At 44.7% G+C, this 16,997-nt stretch overlaps 1 long non-coding RNA gene across 1 annotated transcript in view; it reads left to right on the forward strand.

The window, feature by feature from the left end:
* LOC146347478 (uncharacterized) overlaps positions 1-16,793 on the forward strand; it is an 84,922-nt gene extending 68,129 nt beyond the window's left edge. Inside the window, exons 2-3 of the long non-coding RNA XR_014789883.1 lie at positions 10,347-10,419; positions 13,558-16,793. This is a non-coding gene — a long non-coding RNA (uncharacterized LOC146347478). The remainder of the gene's footprint in view (positions 1-10,346; positions 10,420-13,557) is intronic.
* The last annotated feature ends 204 nt before the right edge of the window (positions 16,794-16,997 follow it).

Consider the following 16,997-nt stretch of genomic DNA (forward strand, 5'->3'; position numbering starts at 1 on the left):
ATTTGACAATGCCACTGTTCCTAGGGAAAAGACAGAGCTGAACAAAGAAATGGTGCCAAAGTAGCAATTGACTGGGGCTGAGAAGAGGCTCACTCCAGAGTTCTGCTGCCACCTGAATACTAGGTACCAAGGAGGAAGGTGCTGCCTGAATATGTGACAGAGAAGGGGTGCAGGACTACAGCTGTGCTGCTGCACTGAAAACATTTATCCCCTTCAATGCCCTCCCCAAATGCCCAAAAGGTGGGCACTTTTCACAGGAGAGAAAAAGTTTGTGATATACTTGTGATATGAGGTTTGGCTCAGCCGTAGAAATTAGCAAATGGAGCTGGTGTACAATACCCCTTGTGAACATTAGCAATGACCGCTGAATGGCACCAGTGAGGTATGCTGGCAATGTTTAACAACCCACCTGTCTTTCACCTTTTCCTGCTCAAGAGAAGCCTTTGTTTGAACCATGTCCTTGTTCAGCCAGGCTGCTATCTACTTATCTGAAATATTAATCTTTCAGAGATGAGGCACTGTATCATTGTTAAAACTGCCTTTATTATATTATACATCCTCTTGTGTAATGGTTTAATTCTAGGGAAACTGTTTTATAGGGGAGGCAAATTTTTGTGTTTGTCTGTAGGCTGCGATGGGAGTCATTCATATTACAAAATTAAAACTAGAGGGAAAGCAAATAAAGCACAAACTACAGATGGCATTTGAATATTCATGTTAACAATAAGTCACTGAAATGCCAGAGACATATTATTCTTTTCCTATTCCAATCCAGATTATTATTATTAATAACACTACAGAAATTGTTCTTGATGCTATGTCTAAATCTATGCCTTATGTTAGGTGCTGCTCGATCACAGCAGAAACAGAGCTCAAGGCAATTAACAATAACATTAAAACAATTGAATTATAACAATTAAACACTAATGAACAGCTTTTTTAATTTACAAAAACCCTTTGCACAGGTCACCTTTCAGTGCTATAATGCTATATTTTTTTCTGTTTGTCTGTCTGTCTAAAATATTTGTATACCACTGTTCATAAAATATATCAAAGAGCTTTACAAATTTAACAGACACCAATAAAAACAATAAAACAATGCTTCATTAAAACCAGGTCACCATCCCACCCTCAAAACCAACCCAAACAAATAAAAAAGCTTACCCACAGCAAAATAGCCACATGGGACACTGTAGTCAACTTCAGTTTTCAAAGGTTTGTTGAAACAAATAGCTTTTACCTGTCTGTGGAGTGGACAGTGGGCTTGTGGGAGTCAGCACGTATCTACCTCAGAGCATCAAGGTGTCGTTCAAAAAGAAAACAAGACTTCAGAAGGTATCCCTATAGTTCAGCCTTTCCCAACCTGGTGCCATCCAGATGTTTTGGACTTCAACCCCTATCAGCCCCAGCTAACATTGGCCAGTGGTCAGCAATGCTGGGAGTTGTAGTCCAAAACATCTGGGGGACACCAGGTTGGGGGAAGCTGTAATAGTTTATTAGTCCATTAGACAGAAAATATGAAGAACAAGTTGGGACCTGTGAGGAACGTGTGGGATGGTGATGGGGGAGATAAGAGGCAGAGCAGAGAGAGGAGGGGGAATTGACTTCCCTCCTGCTTCTTGCATCCCCGCCCGCCCCCGAACTGCGTACCTGATGGGTGAGGACGCATCAGCACCAGGTCTCCTTGAAATTCCCCTGTCGCCTATTTTGGGGTTGAAGGGTGGGGTGAGGGGAATTGGTTCCCCCTCCCCTTTGGCACCATCATTGGGTGCCGAGGGTAAACACAGAAAGCCACATCTGTCCTTAGACTCCAAGGTGCTCTAGCCCTTGAAATTAATTTGAGGCTGAAGGGCCAGGGGAGTGTGCTCACTCCAACCTTTGCCCTCCTGAACCCCTCATAGATATCTTTTTGCTGGGCTGAAGGAAAGCAAGGATGCGTCTTTCCTTTCAGCTACTCAAACTTCAAGCCCCAGGCAGTTGAGGGCACACCTGTGCACTGCCCATTGAGGGATGTTTCCAACAGCAATTGTGCAGAATGCATGCATCACCCATGGATCTGTGTGTGTGTCTTGTGGGGCAGTTCCAACCCTTGCTAGTGTGGGTCAAGGGTCAGCAGGTCTCTGCTGTTTGTACAGACCCTCTGCCATCCAGCCCAACTCTGCTGTTTCCCTCCTTCTGTGTCCACAGGCTCCCAAAGAGGAGTAGCATACAGACAGATGAGACTTGATATATTTCCAGTAGGAACCGTTTTCATTGTGAGCAGTTCTGATGGTGGTGGGGTGGAGGGTGGTGGTGGGGTGGAGGGAAATACAAATGAAAGATACTGGCCATGTGGTCTACTGTGGTCTACTTCTTAGTTGGATGGCTCTCCTACAGTACAGTATCTGGGATCCACCCTGAAAATACCAATGTAAGACCCTAAAAGAGGGGGAGAGGGCAAGGAATGTACCACCAAATGGTTAAGGTATTCTGGGCCGCCACAGGAAACTAAGATTTGCTAAAGATGTACCCCAAGACACATAGATTACTAGAAAAGTCTGTGCAGTTGATGTTTTTATACCTCACAGTCCAAAGTTGGAACATTAAAGTTACCTCATAAGAGAGGCCAGCATTCCAGCACAGCCATGCCAAGCCACTCATGGTGGGCAGAACGTGGGGCTGTGGGAGTGGAGTTGGGGGACAGGCACTTCCAGAAACAGTCAGGAGGAACATGAACGTATGTTTACAATATGTGACAGGAGTGCAAAACCTATGGCTCAGGGGCCACATATGGCCACTAATGCCTTAATTGCACCCCCCCACACACACAGGTGTTCTGACTCCCTGCCTCTGCTGGCTCCCCCCGCCCTCCACAGTCCTGATACAGATAGCTCTTTCCCTGATGCTTCAGAGAGAGCAGAGAGCTTCGGCTATTGGGTGGTATAGAAATGAAATGAAAATAAATAAATAATGCTGCTAGCAGCAAGGAAAAAGTTATCTGTATCGGGATTGCTGGGATGGGGCGGCCGGGGGGCGGGGAGTGTATATATATGTTTTGTGTATCTGCAGGTGTAATGTGTGTGCGTGGCCCTCAACCCCGAACCAGCATCACATGTGGCCCTCAGGGCCAAGAAGGTTGTGCTCCCCTGATATATGAGCGTCATTTACCATATATAGTAGTGCTGTGCCAAATCCTGCCCCCTATTTTGGGGAATTTTCCCTCTCCCTATGAAAGAGGCATGGTTTTTTCTGCCTCTTTCATAGGGAGAGGGAGAATTTTGAAAACTGCTCCTTGGGGAGGGGAACTGGGTTTCTCCGTACCTTTTTAAATTTGGGGGGTGGCTGAAGGATCTTCTTTCTATTTTATGTTTGCTTTTTACTTGAAAAATGCCCCCAGCACGAGATTGTTTACAGACGGGATTCTCCAGCCCAGCCGCATGTCTTGAACTCCTATGAGACCGTGTGACCTCACCCTCTCCTATAGGCATTCAGGAAGAACTCCAGGGTTGCAGAAGCTTCTTTGCAAAGAGTCCTTGACTGTTGCAAACAAGAACAAATGGGACTTTTGGAGCTTTAGAAAAACCCTTATTTTTGATTGCTCTGTGTTGTTGCAAGGAAGAACAGAGTTTTTTATAAAGCTATAGAAACCTGCTTACTTTTGCTATTCAGAGAAGCTTCTGCCACCCAGGAGCACTTACAGGAGAGGGTGAGGTCACGTGGCCTCACAGGAGTTCAGAAAGAGGTGCTGGGCTGGAGAAGCTTCTCTATAAAGAGTCCTGGGGTGCTTAAAGTGCATGTGGTGTTTTTAACGTAAAAAGAAAAAAAGAAGAAAGAAGACTCCTCAGCCACCGCCTACACTTAAAATGGTAAGTGGAAATCCTGTCCTCCTCCCCAAGGAGAAAGTTATTTGAAATTCTCACCTCGCCTCTTTCGCCATAGTTTTTGTTTCGCCCCCACCTCCCACGAAATGCTGAAAATGGAAGACTTGAAGTATTCGGTACAGCACTGATACACAGTCTTACGTGGCTAGGCCTCAGCATATCTGTTCCAGTGTTTTCTCATGCAGGTATCACATCAAACCCTGACATCTCCTGGAGAGGCCTCAGTCAAGGCCTTCTGAGGAGTCAGTGCTTGTGGTCAGAGTAGTGCTGCCTAAGCATAGCACACCCTTCCCACAAAAGGCCTATGAAACCCCTGCATTGCTCAGTTTGAGAATATTTCTGTTCTCCCAGCATTTTAAGATGTTGGGCATCAGGATGAACTCCACTCTTTCTGATCTGACTGTGGTTTATTTTTACTTTTGACATTCCGGGCATGATCCAGCCAAAATTGAGCACTTCTAAGTCCCAATGGGCAGGATCCAGTGCTGTCCGCATGCAAGAGGGGTCCACTGCTAGCACAATGAGGAGGTAGCAGTTCATAAAGCAATTGAGCAGCACAGTAACAGGAACTTCAGAAATTACTGCGCTATATATTCAGTGTAAGATCAGGTTATTCACTTTATCTTGTATATACCAGTTATAAACTTAGTATAATGATCATCCAAGGGTTAATAAATCTTAATGTTATGGCTTTTAAATTAACCTTATATGTCACATTGAGATATATATATATATATATATATATATTCATTCAACAGATTTTCCAAAACAAATAACTGCAGGTTTTTTTTTTTAATCACTTTGATGTTCACTTACTCTAGACCTGAGTGAAGGATTCATAAAAGTAAATATATGTACCCTGATGAAAAGGAGAGTTCTAACCCCCCCCCAAAACCTGTTGAATCCAGATGGAGAGAAATCCGCAAAGTTCAGGTACAGCCATGCTGTGAGTCAGTGTGTTCAATTAGTACCTGGTTATGACTGAAATTGACCTGATGGCAAATATGAAATATCAAAGCGCTTGTCAGCACTCCTGAATGGGACAAAGAAAAGGCGCATTAATGATTAACTCAGCTAAAAGCTCCGGCTTTTGTATTCCCATGGTGCTTGGCCTATCTGGCAGCCATGTGACATGCTTGGGCCATTTTCTAGCAGATTGGAGAAAGCTAGAGAGCAAACACAGGTGCTTTCGAGTCAGCCGCGCTGTCAGGGACAACCACAAACAGCAGCAGCTATGCTCGGCTAAATTAACCCCTGTGTTTGCCTCCATCTTTGCTTCCTGGAGATCTCGCTGTCTCAAGTCAGGCGTCTTTTGCTCCTGTTTTAAGCTATTCACATACCTCCCCCACCCCCCAAAGGAAAGACCACAGACCATTTTCAGCTTTTAAAATTGGCAACAACCCGGTGCGTGCGTGCGTGCGTGCGTGTGATCCAACACAAAGAACTGGTAGACTAATTTAAAGAGTTCCATTTTGAACTTTAAAAAAATAATAATGAACCACACAAATGTATTTCTTGTTCTCAAATGAAATTATTTCAGTGATGCTAAGTGCATGTGGGAACAATTCAACATACAGTGAATGGGGAAGCCCTCCTCTCAAGATTCCCTTTAGTCAGAGAGACATTTTACAGCGCAAGCAAAACTATTTAAACATATCCATTTGGGGAGAATGACACAAGGAATTTCTCCTGTGCAATCCCCATTGAAACATTAGTTTTCGCATTATTATTATATCATCAATATACATTCTGCTCTACAGAGTAATGTAAGCTCAGAAGAGCTTACAGTGTATATTAAAGTTTGTAATCCTTTTACATTACTCTCACTGGGTTGCATCCAGGAACTGCCTTCCATGGGTGGAAAGACTGCTCAGGAAGGTGCCTCTGCCTGATTTGGGGCGCTCCCCCTGCACCCTGCTTGCCCCATTCAGCATCGTCCCCATACCCTCGGAGTAGCATTTGCAGGGGACAGGAAGGGCTGCCATGGAGAATAGGGGGCTGGGATGTCTGCTTCCGCCCGCCCAGTTGCACGTGCCTAAATATGGATCCAACCCACTAACTGTAAAGTTAAAAAATTGTGCCCTCTGCTTTCAAAAAGTGACCTTTCTGGTACTGCAATGCGAAATCATGGCTCCTCTTCATTTTCTTTTATTAATTTCTCCCACACCAAACATCAGACATACTTCCTTCTCTTGTTCAAATATTTATATATGTGCACACCCCACATGACCTCAAGCTCATTGCAATCAGATTGGCCTACTAAAGAGCAGACAAAAGCCCCTGCATGTGTCACTCTATGTATGTAGGGTTCACCTATGCAAATGGCCAGGCCTAATGCTTGAATGCCATAGTGTGCAGTTCCATTGCTCCTTGACCACATGGAGCCCATGTCACGTGAGTTACCCACGAGAGGGCCTTATTATCACTGAGCCATAATTTAACTCTCATATAGAGCCTGCAACTAGATAAACCTATTTGGTTTTATACCATTTTAACTGTCATGGTTTACTAGGGATGGCGGAGAAATCAGCCACAGACTCCAGTGAGGCCGGATTCTTTAGAATCTGGCCCCCCAGAGTCCGTGGCAGAATAGACTGCTCCCACTCGCCACCCCGTGAAGTCCAGTAGGGACGGACCCTACCTGTGCCAGCCGGCCCAGGCCCATCCGCTGCCGTCTGCAGCCATCTGCTGCCGGGCTGCAGACTCGCTGCAGAGTGGAGCCAGCCATGAAGGATTCCGGGGGGAGGGACGGATCGCCTCCCCCCTCAGCAGACGCCCCGGACTGGACGGGTGAGTGGGGTTCGTACACCCCTATGGTTTATCACAAAGAATCCTGGGAATTATAGTATCACCAGGGTGCTAAAAAATCTCTGTTAAGATTCCCTAGCTCTCCTTCCCATGTCAGAGAACTATGGTTCCCAGAGTTTCCTGGGGAAAGGAAATGACTGTTAAACCAGTTTAAGTGCACAGTCCTATGGCTGCAAGACTACGTCAGATGGCCATAGGATTTTTTTTCTGGGAACCGAGCAACTGAGCTTGGAGTCAGGGCTCCGAGCTCGGTTCCCAGAAACCTGCCACCCCCTCCCCTGCCACCTCGTAGTTTGTCCCCGGCTCTGCGCTCATAAGAGCAGCGCAGAGCAGGCGAAAAGGGGGCATTTCCGGGGGTGGGGCGGGGCCTGTGGAAGCACTGTTACAATGCTTCCAATGTGCCGTCCGGCCTCCCCCCTGCCGCTCTGCCGTGCTCCGGCTTGATAGCCGAAATCGGCCCTCTAGCTGCAAATACAGGGCGGCTGGAGTGTGGAGGAGAAGATCCCCTCTGTGCTCTGCCCACCCTGCATTGGATAGTCAGCCACCTCCGAGTTCGGAGGCAGCCAACTATCCCCATAGGATTGCGCCCTAAGTTTGTGATGTAGATATGCCCTTGGTAAGAGGAAGATATTCAGGAGGTGATGCAGGTGTTAAACTGGGCATTCCTTTTCAGCCTCTGAAGGTGGAAATAACAATAAACAAACAGAAAAAATTCATAGAAAATGTTACCATACTCAGTGCTTCACATACATTATCTCAGTAATGAACGGTAATACCCCCTGCGAGCCACTCAACTTCATAGCAGCCCCAGTATTTTCAGTGCTTTTGTGACTAACTCAAGAAATGCAGGCTGAGGCCATTCATCCATGTTCATTGTGTCCTCAGACATAGCACAGACCGTGGCCAGCTGCCTGTGGCATTGAACAGTGATGCTGTGTGGAGTTCGCCTTTTGGTGGGGCTGGCACTCAGCCTAAGCAACTCAGAAAGTTCCGGGGAGGAATTCTCACTGTCTGGCTTGTGAGGCCCCAACAGAACTGATCGGCGCAGCTGTTACTTTAGCTTAAAAATCTGGAGTGATTTTAGCCCTCACGTCTTAGTTGCAAGGCTGAAGTGCTGTATAACAGGGATCACTCTTCAGAAACGGGGCACAGACTGTTGCGCTCATTTTGCAGTAGGCATGGTGGTCCCTTCTACATTCTAGCCTACCTGTCAGACCACCGCATAATATCATTTATGGGTAAGGGGACCAGATACAAAGAAAGAGGCTGCAGGACCTTCAATGGCTGTGCAGAAGAAGAAATGTTGGCAAGTGTAGCTTTTTCTTAGCTCTGCATGTCAACCAACGTCTGCCAAAATTTCCTCTTCTCTACCTAATGAAGTTACTGGTGCCTTGTCTCCTTGACACTTGGTATCTTATATATCAGTTTTAGTGCAATGAAACAGTATTTGATCCCGTGTTTGAACATTAGCTTTTTTCTGCAACATCCCAAGCGATCCTGGGCACTTGGATGGTGGACTGACCTTGCAGAGAGAGATAAAATGATTTCCTTAGCCCAACATCCAGAAGGCAGCTTCCTTCTTGGTTCAGTACCTGGGGCACTGAAGCGCAAGAATTGAATAGAACTACCTTGGTTGTACATGATGAAACTGCTTCTGTGCATCTTTCTCATCCTGCATCAGTTCTCTGACCCTTCTGACTGTGGTGTGGTCTGAGGTTGGGAGGAAAGTCACATGGGGTGAAATATTGGGTGCATGCAAAAGGACTGTGTGGATGTGCGCAGTGGTCAACTTGTAGGCCAGTGGTGTTTCTGAGAATAGAACCTTGGTGGCTTTGTTTCTTATGGCCAATCAAAACAAGCAGAAATAGTGCAAGGCATCATCTTGCTAGGTTTATACCCTCCGCAGAGGGGGGGCTGCATGTGGGAATGCACTCCATGAAAAAAAGTCCCTGTACAATGAAATAACAAGAGGAAAAGGTACCAACCGTGTCCAAAACCAGAAGAGAAAATATTCTTAAGTGGCAGAAACAGAGGAAGCAGTTTGAAACAGAGGAAGCATTAGCAATGTTTTGCAAGATATGTGTGGAAAAAGACAAGTGGCCCCTGAGGAAGGAAATGTGTTCCAGAGATCGGACTTATTAAAGCTTTTTCTGCCACTCTTCTGTTTTTGGACTTGTGCATGGAAAGTCATCTTAGTTTAGCCTTCTCCCTCTTGTGCCAGCTTTCCTCTCTCTCTCTCTCTCTCTCTCTGTGTGTGTGTGTCTCTCTCCGTCACCCTCTCTCTTTCAAGCATGCAACACCACCACCCACAATCTGAATAACTCCATTCCAGAAGAGAATGCTACCATATACCAGTAACAATACCACGTGCTATTTCTACGTGTTTGAATCAGCCCTTAAAATGCTCTCACAAGACAGAATCAATCAGCATTTACTGTATAATAGCCTTCCCATGCTGGGGGGGGGGGATGCTAGGAACTGTAGTCCAACACACCTGGAGAGCAATAAGTTGGGGAATGGTATATGATAGTTATTTGAGGACATGAGATGGGAGTAAAATGAAGCCCATAGTACCCCGTAAATGCTGTTAAGATATGGCTTGAATGAAAGTAAAACCCAGATTTTGGTCCAAAATTGACAGCTATAGATGCAATCTTAATTTGCCTAGGGGGCAAATTACAATCTGCATTTTGTGAGATTCTGCTTGAACTTGCATCAATTCATTTTGTCAGACTGAGCAGCAGGGAGTTCTCCTCTCCCATGTGATGATGGATAAATATTATTAAAAAGGGGGAGATGAGGGAACCTGATGCCCTTCCTTCTGTAGGAAAAAGCAGACAGATCATGTAATGGAAAGGTCAGATCTGGAAATTTTAGAGCAGTTTATTCAAATGAGACAAGATTATGTATGAGGACAGAAGGGGGAAGATTCAGGGAGCAAAGTTCTATCGAGAATAACGTTCAACAACCCAAGCTGTGTGACAAGAGTTCTAATTCATAAAGGACCTGCCTAAACTCTGTGACCATCAATGTCATTTTAAGCGTCATTGCTCTATTTTAGTTTCTTCCTCCTCTCCTAAGCCTCTTGAAGTGAAATTTCTTCAGTTTAAAGTTCTGGTATTGACTTTAAAGCTAGGAGCGATTTGGGACCAAGTTGTTTGAAGGAGTGCCTACACCCAAATGAACCTGCCCAGGTCCTGGGATTGGCCTCAGAGGCCATGCTTTCTGGCCTGCTGTCAGGAATTATCATACTGGCAGGAACCACAGACTGGGCCTTTTCAGTGGTGGCCCCACATCTTTGGAAGTCCCTCCCCTGGAAAATATTTATGCCCCCCCTTCTATATCCAGATTCCTCTTCCGCTGCAGCTGCTATTTGCATTGGAAGGAAAGCTCCCATATACAGATAGTAACTGGGGCAGGGTGAGGGTGGGGTAGGGGGAGGATTGCGACTGCAGGATCTGGACCTTGGAATCAGGATTCAGACTACAGCAAGAGCATTAGATTTAAAGCCTCTTTCCCCCCACCAGGGTCCCAATCTGGATCACTCTCCTACCCTAAACGTGGCTGCTATTTACCTAAAAAACAAACATATTTGCAAATAGTGTGAATGACATATTTTATTTATTTATTTTATTTTAATGTATTAATTATTGCATTTATATCCCGCCTTTTTTCAAGGAAAAAGGAACCCAAGGTGGCTTACATTATCCTCCTCCTCTCCGTTGTATCCTCACAACAACAACCCTGTGAGGTAGGTTGAGCTGAGAGTCTGTGACTGGCCCAAAGTCACCCAGTGAGCTTCCATGGCCAAGTGGGGACTAGAACCTGGATCTCCCGGCTCCCAGTCCATCACTCTCACCACTACACTACACTGGCTCTCTAGTTTGATATCTAGATCATATCTAGTTCGGCCCTTACTTTTTTTTTTCAGAAGACTTCTCTCCCAGCAGCTCCTCTATCTTTCCTCTAACCAAAACAGCGACTTGTTCTTTGTTTCTTGAGCTAAAGTATATTATTTTATTATGTTCATTTCAATTTCTAAAAACTGTATTAAAAATTGTTGTTCAGTCGTTAAGTCATGTTCAACTCTTCTTGACCCCATGGACCATAGCATGCAAGGCCTTCCTGTCCTCCACTCTCTCCCGGAGTGTGCTCAAGTTCATATTCATGATGTGCTCAAGTTCATATTCATTGCATCGGTGATGCTATCTAGCCATCTCATCCTCTGCCGTCCCCTTCTCCTTTTGCCTTCAGTCTTTCCCAGCATCAGGGTCTTTTCCAGTGAGTTTTCTCTCCGCATTAGGTGGCCAAAATATTTGAGCTTCAGCTTCAGTATCTGTCCTTCCAATGAGCAGTTAGGGTTGATTTCCTTTAGGATTCAGTTGACTGATTTGACCTCCTTGCAGTCCAGGGGACTCGTAAGAGTCTTCTCCAGCACCACAGTTCGAAAGCATCAATTCTTCGGCGCTCAGCCTGCCTTATAGTCCAGCTCTCACAGCCATACATTACTACTGGGAAAACCATAGCTTTGATTAGACGGACCTTTGTCGGCAAGGTGATGTCTCTGCTTCTTACTATGCTGTCTAGGTTTGCCATAGCTTTCCTCCCAAGGAGCAAGCGTCTTTTAATTTCATGGCTACAGTCACCGTCTGCGGTGATTTTGGAGCCCAAGAAAATAACATCTGTCACTGCTTCCATTTCTTCCCCTTCTGTATGCCAGGAAGTGATGGGGACAGATGCCATGATCTCAGTTTTTTTAATGTTGAGTTTCAAACCAGCTTTTGCACTCTCCTCTTTCACTCTCAAAAGAGGCTCTTTAGATCCTCTTCGCTTTCTGCCATTAGGTATCATCTGCATATCGGAGGTTGTTGATAATTCTCCCGGCAATCTTAATTCCGACCTGCGATTCATCCAACCTGGTGTTTCTCATGATGTAATCTGCATATAAGTTAAATAAGCAGGGCGACAATATACAGCCTTGTTGTACTCCTTTCCCAATTTTGAACCAATCGGTTGTTCCATGTCCGGTTCTTACTGTTGCTTCTTGACCCTTGTACAGGTTTCTCAGGAGACAGGTAAGGTGGTCTGGTACTGCCATCTCTTTAAGAATTTGCCAGAGTTTGTTGTGATCCACACAATCAAAGGCTTTAGCATAGTCAATGAAGCAGAAATAGACGTTTTTCTGGAATTCTCTGGCTTTCTCCATGATCCAGCGAATGTTGGCGATTTGATCTCTAGTTCCTCTGCCTCTTCGAAACCCAGCTTGTGCTTCCGGTAGTTCTTGGTTCACATACTGCTGAAGCCTAGCTTGTAGGATTTTGAGCATCACCTTGCTGGCATGTGAAATGAACGCAATTGTAGCCACTTGTGGCCACTGTTGAGTGTTCCAAACGTGTTGGCATATTGAGTGCAGCACTTTAACAGCATCATCTTTTAGGATTTTAAATAGCTCAGCTGGAATACTGTCATCTCTGCTAGCTTTGTTGTTAGTAACGCTTCCTAAGGCCCACTTGACTTCACTCTCTAGGATGTCCGGCTCAAGTTCAGTGACCGCACTATCATGGCTATCAGGGACATTAAGATCTTTCCTGTATAGTTCTTTTGTGTATTCTTGCCACCTCTTCTTAATCTCATCTGCTTCTGTTAGGTCCTTGCCTTCTTTGTCCTTTATCATGCTCGTCTTTGCACAAAACATTCCCTTGAGATCTCCGATTTTCTTGAAAAGATCTCTAGTCTTTCCCATTCTATTGTTTTCCTCGATTTCTTTGCATTGTTCATTTAAGAAGGCCTTCTTGTCTCTCCTTGCTATTCTCTGGAACTCTGCATTCAGTTGGATATATCTTCCCCTTTCTCCCTTGCTTTTCGCTTCCCTTCTTTCCTCAGCTACTTGTAAAGCCTCATCAGACAGCCACTTGGCTTTCTTGCATTTCTTTTTCTTTGGGATGGATTGAGTTGCTGCCTGCTGAACAATGTTACGGACCTCAGTCCATAGTTCCTCAGGCACTCTGTCTATCAGGTCTAATCCCTGAAATCTATTCCTCACCTCCACTGTATATTCATAAGGGACATGATTTAGGTCATACCTGAATGGTTTAGTGGTTTTCCCTACGTTCTTCAATTTAAGACGAAATTTTGCAACAAGAAGCAGCTCATAATCTGAGCCACAGTCAGCTCCAGGTCTTGTTTTTACTGACTGTATAGAGCTTCTCCATCTTTGGCTGCAAAGTACATCATCAATCTGATTTCGATATTGACCATCTGGTGATGTCCATGTGTAGAGTCACCTCTTGTGCTGTTGGAAAAGAGCGTTTGCTATGATCAGTGTGTTCTCTTGGCAAAATTCTATTAGCCTTTGTCCTGCTTCATTTTGTACACCAAGGCCATGCTTGCCTGTTATCCCGGTGATTTCTTGACTTCCTACTTTAGCATTCCAATCCCCTATGATGAAGAGGACATCTTTTTTTGGTGTTAGTTCTAGAAGGTGTTGTAGGTCTTCATAGAACCGATCAACCTCAGCTTCTTTGGCCTCACTTAGCTGTAAATCAGCTTGATTATTTTTTTTTTATAAAAGGATGAACAACAAATTTAATTAAATTAAAATGAAACACGGCATTCTTAATGTTAGTAAACAATGTATTTTTGTCACACATTGTGTATTAGCATGCATGATGGCACAATTTAATGCTCAAGTAAAAGAGAGAGGCAATGTATTACTTTAAATGCATTCAGTTTTATTTTATTTTTACATAAACTATGGTAGCTGAAAAGTAGTCAGGTAGATTCCCCATTACTAAGAAAACGAATTCCCTACGTGTAGATGGCTGTATGTGATGCCTGTTCAGGTGCACACCTGTACCAGAGATATCACATCTTTTCTTTATTCCTGCAGCAAGCGGAACAGCTAGGTGCGAAGAGACTGGCAACACAGGATGCAACAGTAAGCGCATGGAAGAAGTCTTCCCAAGTGGAAGTCACAAAGGAGTTCTCTTAGGTTTATACCAGGGACATGGATGACTTTCCAAGGACAGTTGCAAAAGCAAATGTAAAGAACTTCTGAACAAGAGACGAGGCAAAAAAGAGAGGTAAAAAATGACACAGAGGCATCTGGAGTCTGGAAGCAGCGCTATCCGTGCTGCCACCCTTCAGGCAAAAGCCAGGAAGTCCCTTCAGACAGTGATGAAAACGAAGTACATTCTGTTCACATGGTTTCTTCGCTGCCTTTTCTCCTAAGGCTACTGTCTTCCAAACAGGGCTTGCCCATGACATCTTGTAGCCCAAGGCAAGGACAAGGTGGTGCCTCAGCCCTACAACAAGACTAGCAGCTGCATCTTACTTCATCACTGATGACAGGACAGCCTCCTCCACTGCACCTGTCCAGAGGGCAGCAGCCTTGCTTAAGGGGGTTTATGGCAGGCTCTGTCTTCCAGCACCTCGCTGGCACTCCCCCCACCCCCCACATCTGCTGCCTGAGGTGGCAGCCTCACTCTGTCTAAAGATAGGGCCGGCCCTGCTTCTATGGTTTCATTTTCTGTGAAGTTCTACAGCACAACCTTTGAGGAATTCAGTAACAAAATAGGGGAACAGAAAGCATCTGATGACACAGCTTTGGATTCTCTGCAACACTTTTCTATGTACAATTGCATGGAAGCAATGTGACAATTGGCTTGCTTTAATCTTTATGTGAAAAATAGTGGTGAAAATGTGAACAGTATTTACCTGTTAAAATAAAATAAAGGTACTAAATTGCTGCCCCTATTTTACTTTTGGGGGAGATCGTGGCCCATCTTTTAAACATGTTAGTGTGCTCACTTGTGCAATGCCATTCATCAGGTGTCAGTCAGCCCCATTTCCTCAGGTCTATAAAAGATCAGCCTGCAATCCTATACCTATTTACATGGCAGCAAAACCTAATGAACTCAGTGGAGTTCTTCTGACTAGACATGTATGTGATCATGCTGTAGATATCTGTGGGGTATACGTGTTTGCATCCTGATTCAGGTTCACATGCTTGTAAATGCACTCACACTCACACAAAATGCTAGTGTACTCCTTCACTTCCATCTCTCCCATAACCACCTATCTAGCTAGGAAGTTACTAGGATATGCTTGAGTTACAGCAAAAGATTTATTGTAGGGAGAGGGGCCATCTAGCTCAGTGGGAGAACATATGCTCTGCATACAGAAAGTCCCAAGTTCAATACCTGCCATTTCCAGTTAACCAAGATGAGCTAGCAGGTGATATGAAAGACCTTTGCCTGACACCTGGAGAGCTCCTACCAGTCACAGTCGACCAGGGGTAGGCAACCTGGTGCCAGTGGAGACTGGTGGCCCCAATTTTGGTGGGGCTGTGAATCCATTCTGGGTTTCAGTCAGAACCAGTCAGAACTCAGTTAAGTTCAGCACCTTTCTCTAGTAGCAGTGGAGCTGACTTCAGCAGCCACCTCCTGGAAGCTGCCCCAGACACTAAGAGATTCCAGGACATTCCAGGAAAAAAATGATTATTAATTCCCCAGAATGCCATGGAATGATGAAACATCTGGGGCGTTCTGGGAAAATAAAATGGCAGCTACCATGAACTGGCTTTCAATAGCACCTCTGTAAGTAAGCAGCAAAAAGAAAGGAAAGAAGGAAGGAAGGATTTTCATGAATGAGTAATGAAACAAATGTGATTTTTAATACTGAAAGTGAAAGGATTAACTAAACAGGGAAAAAATCTTGCACATCCCTACACATGCAAATGAAAAATGCATTCAGGAAGGCCAGCCCTAATAAAAGGTTAGCATAATCCTACCTCGTTAATACCATATATTTCTATCCTTCTGTGACATTTGTTTTCAGCCAAAGAGGACGGGTTAAGGTGGTCTGTGCTTATGGAGATGTGAGGGTCTAGGACAGGGAGTGCTGCCAGCTCTAGAAATCAACTTTCTGGTACCTTGCTGGGGTCTGTTGGTGGGGACACCTCAGGAGGTGATGCCCAGGAGGTGGAGCCAGAGGCTAAAGTCTAATGAGCTTTGGTGGCTCCAGGGCAGAGCCTAGCAGTTTTAATGTCTATTTATTACATTTTTATACCGCTCAATGGCCAAAACTCTCTGGGCAGTTTTTGACATATCTAGGGATGGGCCCCAGTGTAAAACCTCTTTGCCTAAGATGTACAGCTAAAAAAAAAAGTACCTGAAGGGGTGGGGGAACTGCCTTCATCCTTTGATTTCTATGGTAACAGGCTAGGCTTGTTTTTTCAGGCTGGTTGACAACCTCAGAATAACCCTAGTGCAATTCACACAGTTTTCAGAATCATTTTCACACTCAAGAAGCCACACTTGGCAAACTGGTGCACTTATTCACAAATAGACCCACAGCTGAAATGGCCCCAGCTTGCCATAAATCACCTCAGCTGCTTGAGAGAAGCAGCAGTAGCTTGTTAATGTTCCTCACACTGAGGAGGAGGTGAAACAGGCAGTTATCAGGAAATGGACTTTGACGCTGGTTCCTCTTTTAAAGCCTTCTTTCTCCCCTTCACTCCTGAGGGCCAAACTAGAGCCCTGTTCAGGAGTTCTCCTGAACTCATGAGGGTTAAGGCGGGTAGAGCGATGGGGCCATGCACATTTCCCGCATGCTGGCCCTGCCCCTTCAGTTAAGCAAGGTCACAATGGGAGTTCTACTCGTGTTCACTTGAACAGGAGTAAAATGCTCTGTGCGATCGTGGACCCTGCCTTATCTACTTGTGCATAAGCAGAACTCCCTTTCAAGCTCTATTCAGTTGTCCAACAAGGGGTTAAAATCAGCACGCAAGGGAAAGGAGTGATTCAGCCCAGCCTCTCTCCCTTGACCCATTTGTGCCCTCTACTACTGGAGGGTGGTGACTGTCTGAAGAGGAGAGCCTCTTCTATCCATGGTCCCCACATGATTGAAAACCCTGTATTCTTAATCGTGAAGAGCAATGGTCTCCACACTTTTTTGATTGCGTACCCCTATCGGTAAAATTTTTTTGAGCACGCACCCCCAATATATGTATATTTATTTGTAAATGATATACATGTACTACTGTACGGATATATTTTGTACATTATAAAACATACACTAAAAATTAAAAAAGGATGAGATAAAGATGAAATAAACAATATTTTTAAAATATTTTATTTTATTTATTAATGGTATAAAACCCTTTTTGCTCTGATTACAAATATTATTAGTGAGAGCAATGTGACTGAATATGCTTAATTACTTTAGAAAATCTTGGTTTAACATTTTGTGATACAGCGATTCAAAGGTCTGGTTCTAAGTTCAGTTTATTTCGATACTTGGTTTTAATGGCTGTCATAGCTGAAGAAG

This window comes from Heloderma suspectum, chromosome 4, assembly GCF_057233095.1.
Source record: "Heloderma suspectum isolate Gila_16-S chromosome 4, 16-S_ref, whole genome shotgun sequence".
Taxonomy (NCBI): Eukaryota; Metazoa; Chordata; class Lepidosauria; order Squamata; family Helodermatidae; genus Heloderma; species Heloderma suspectum.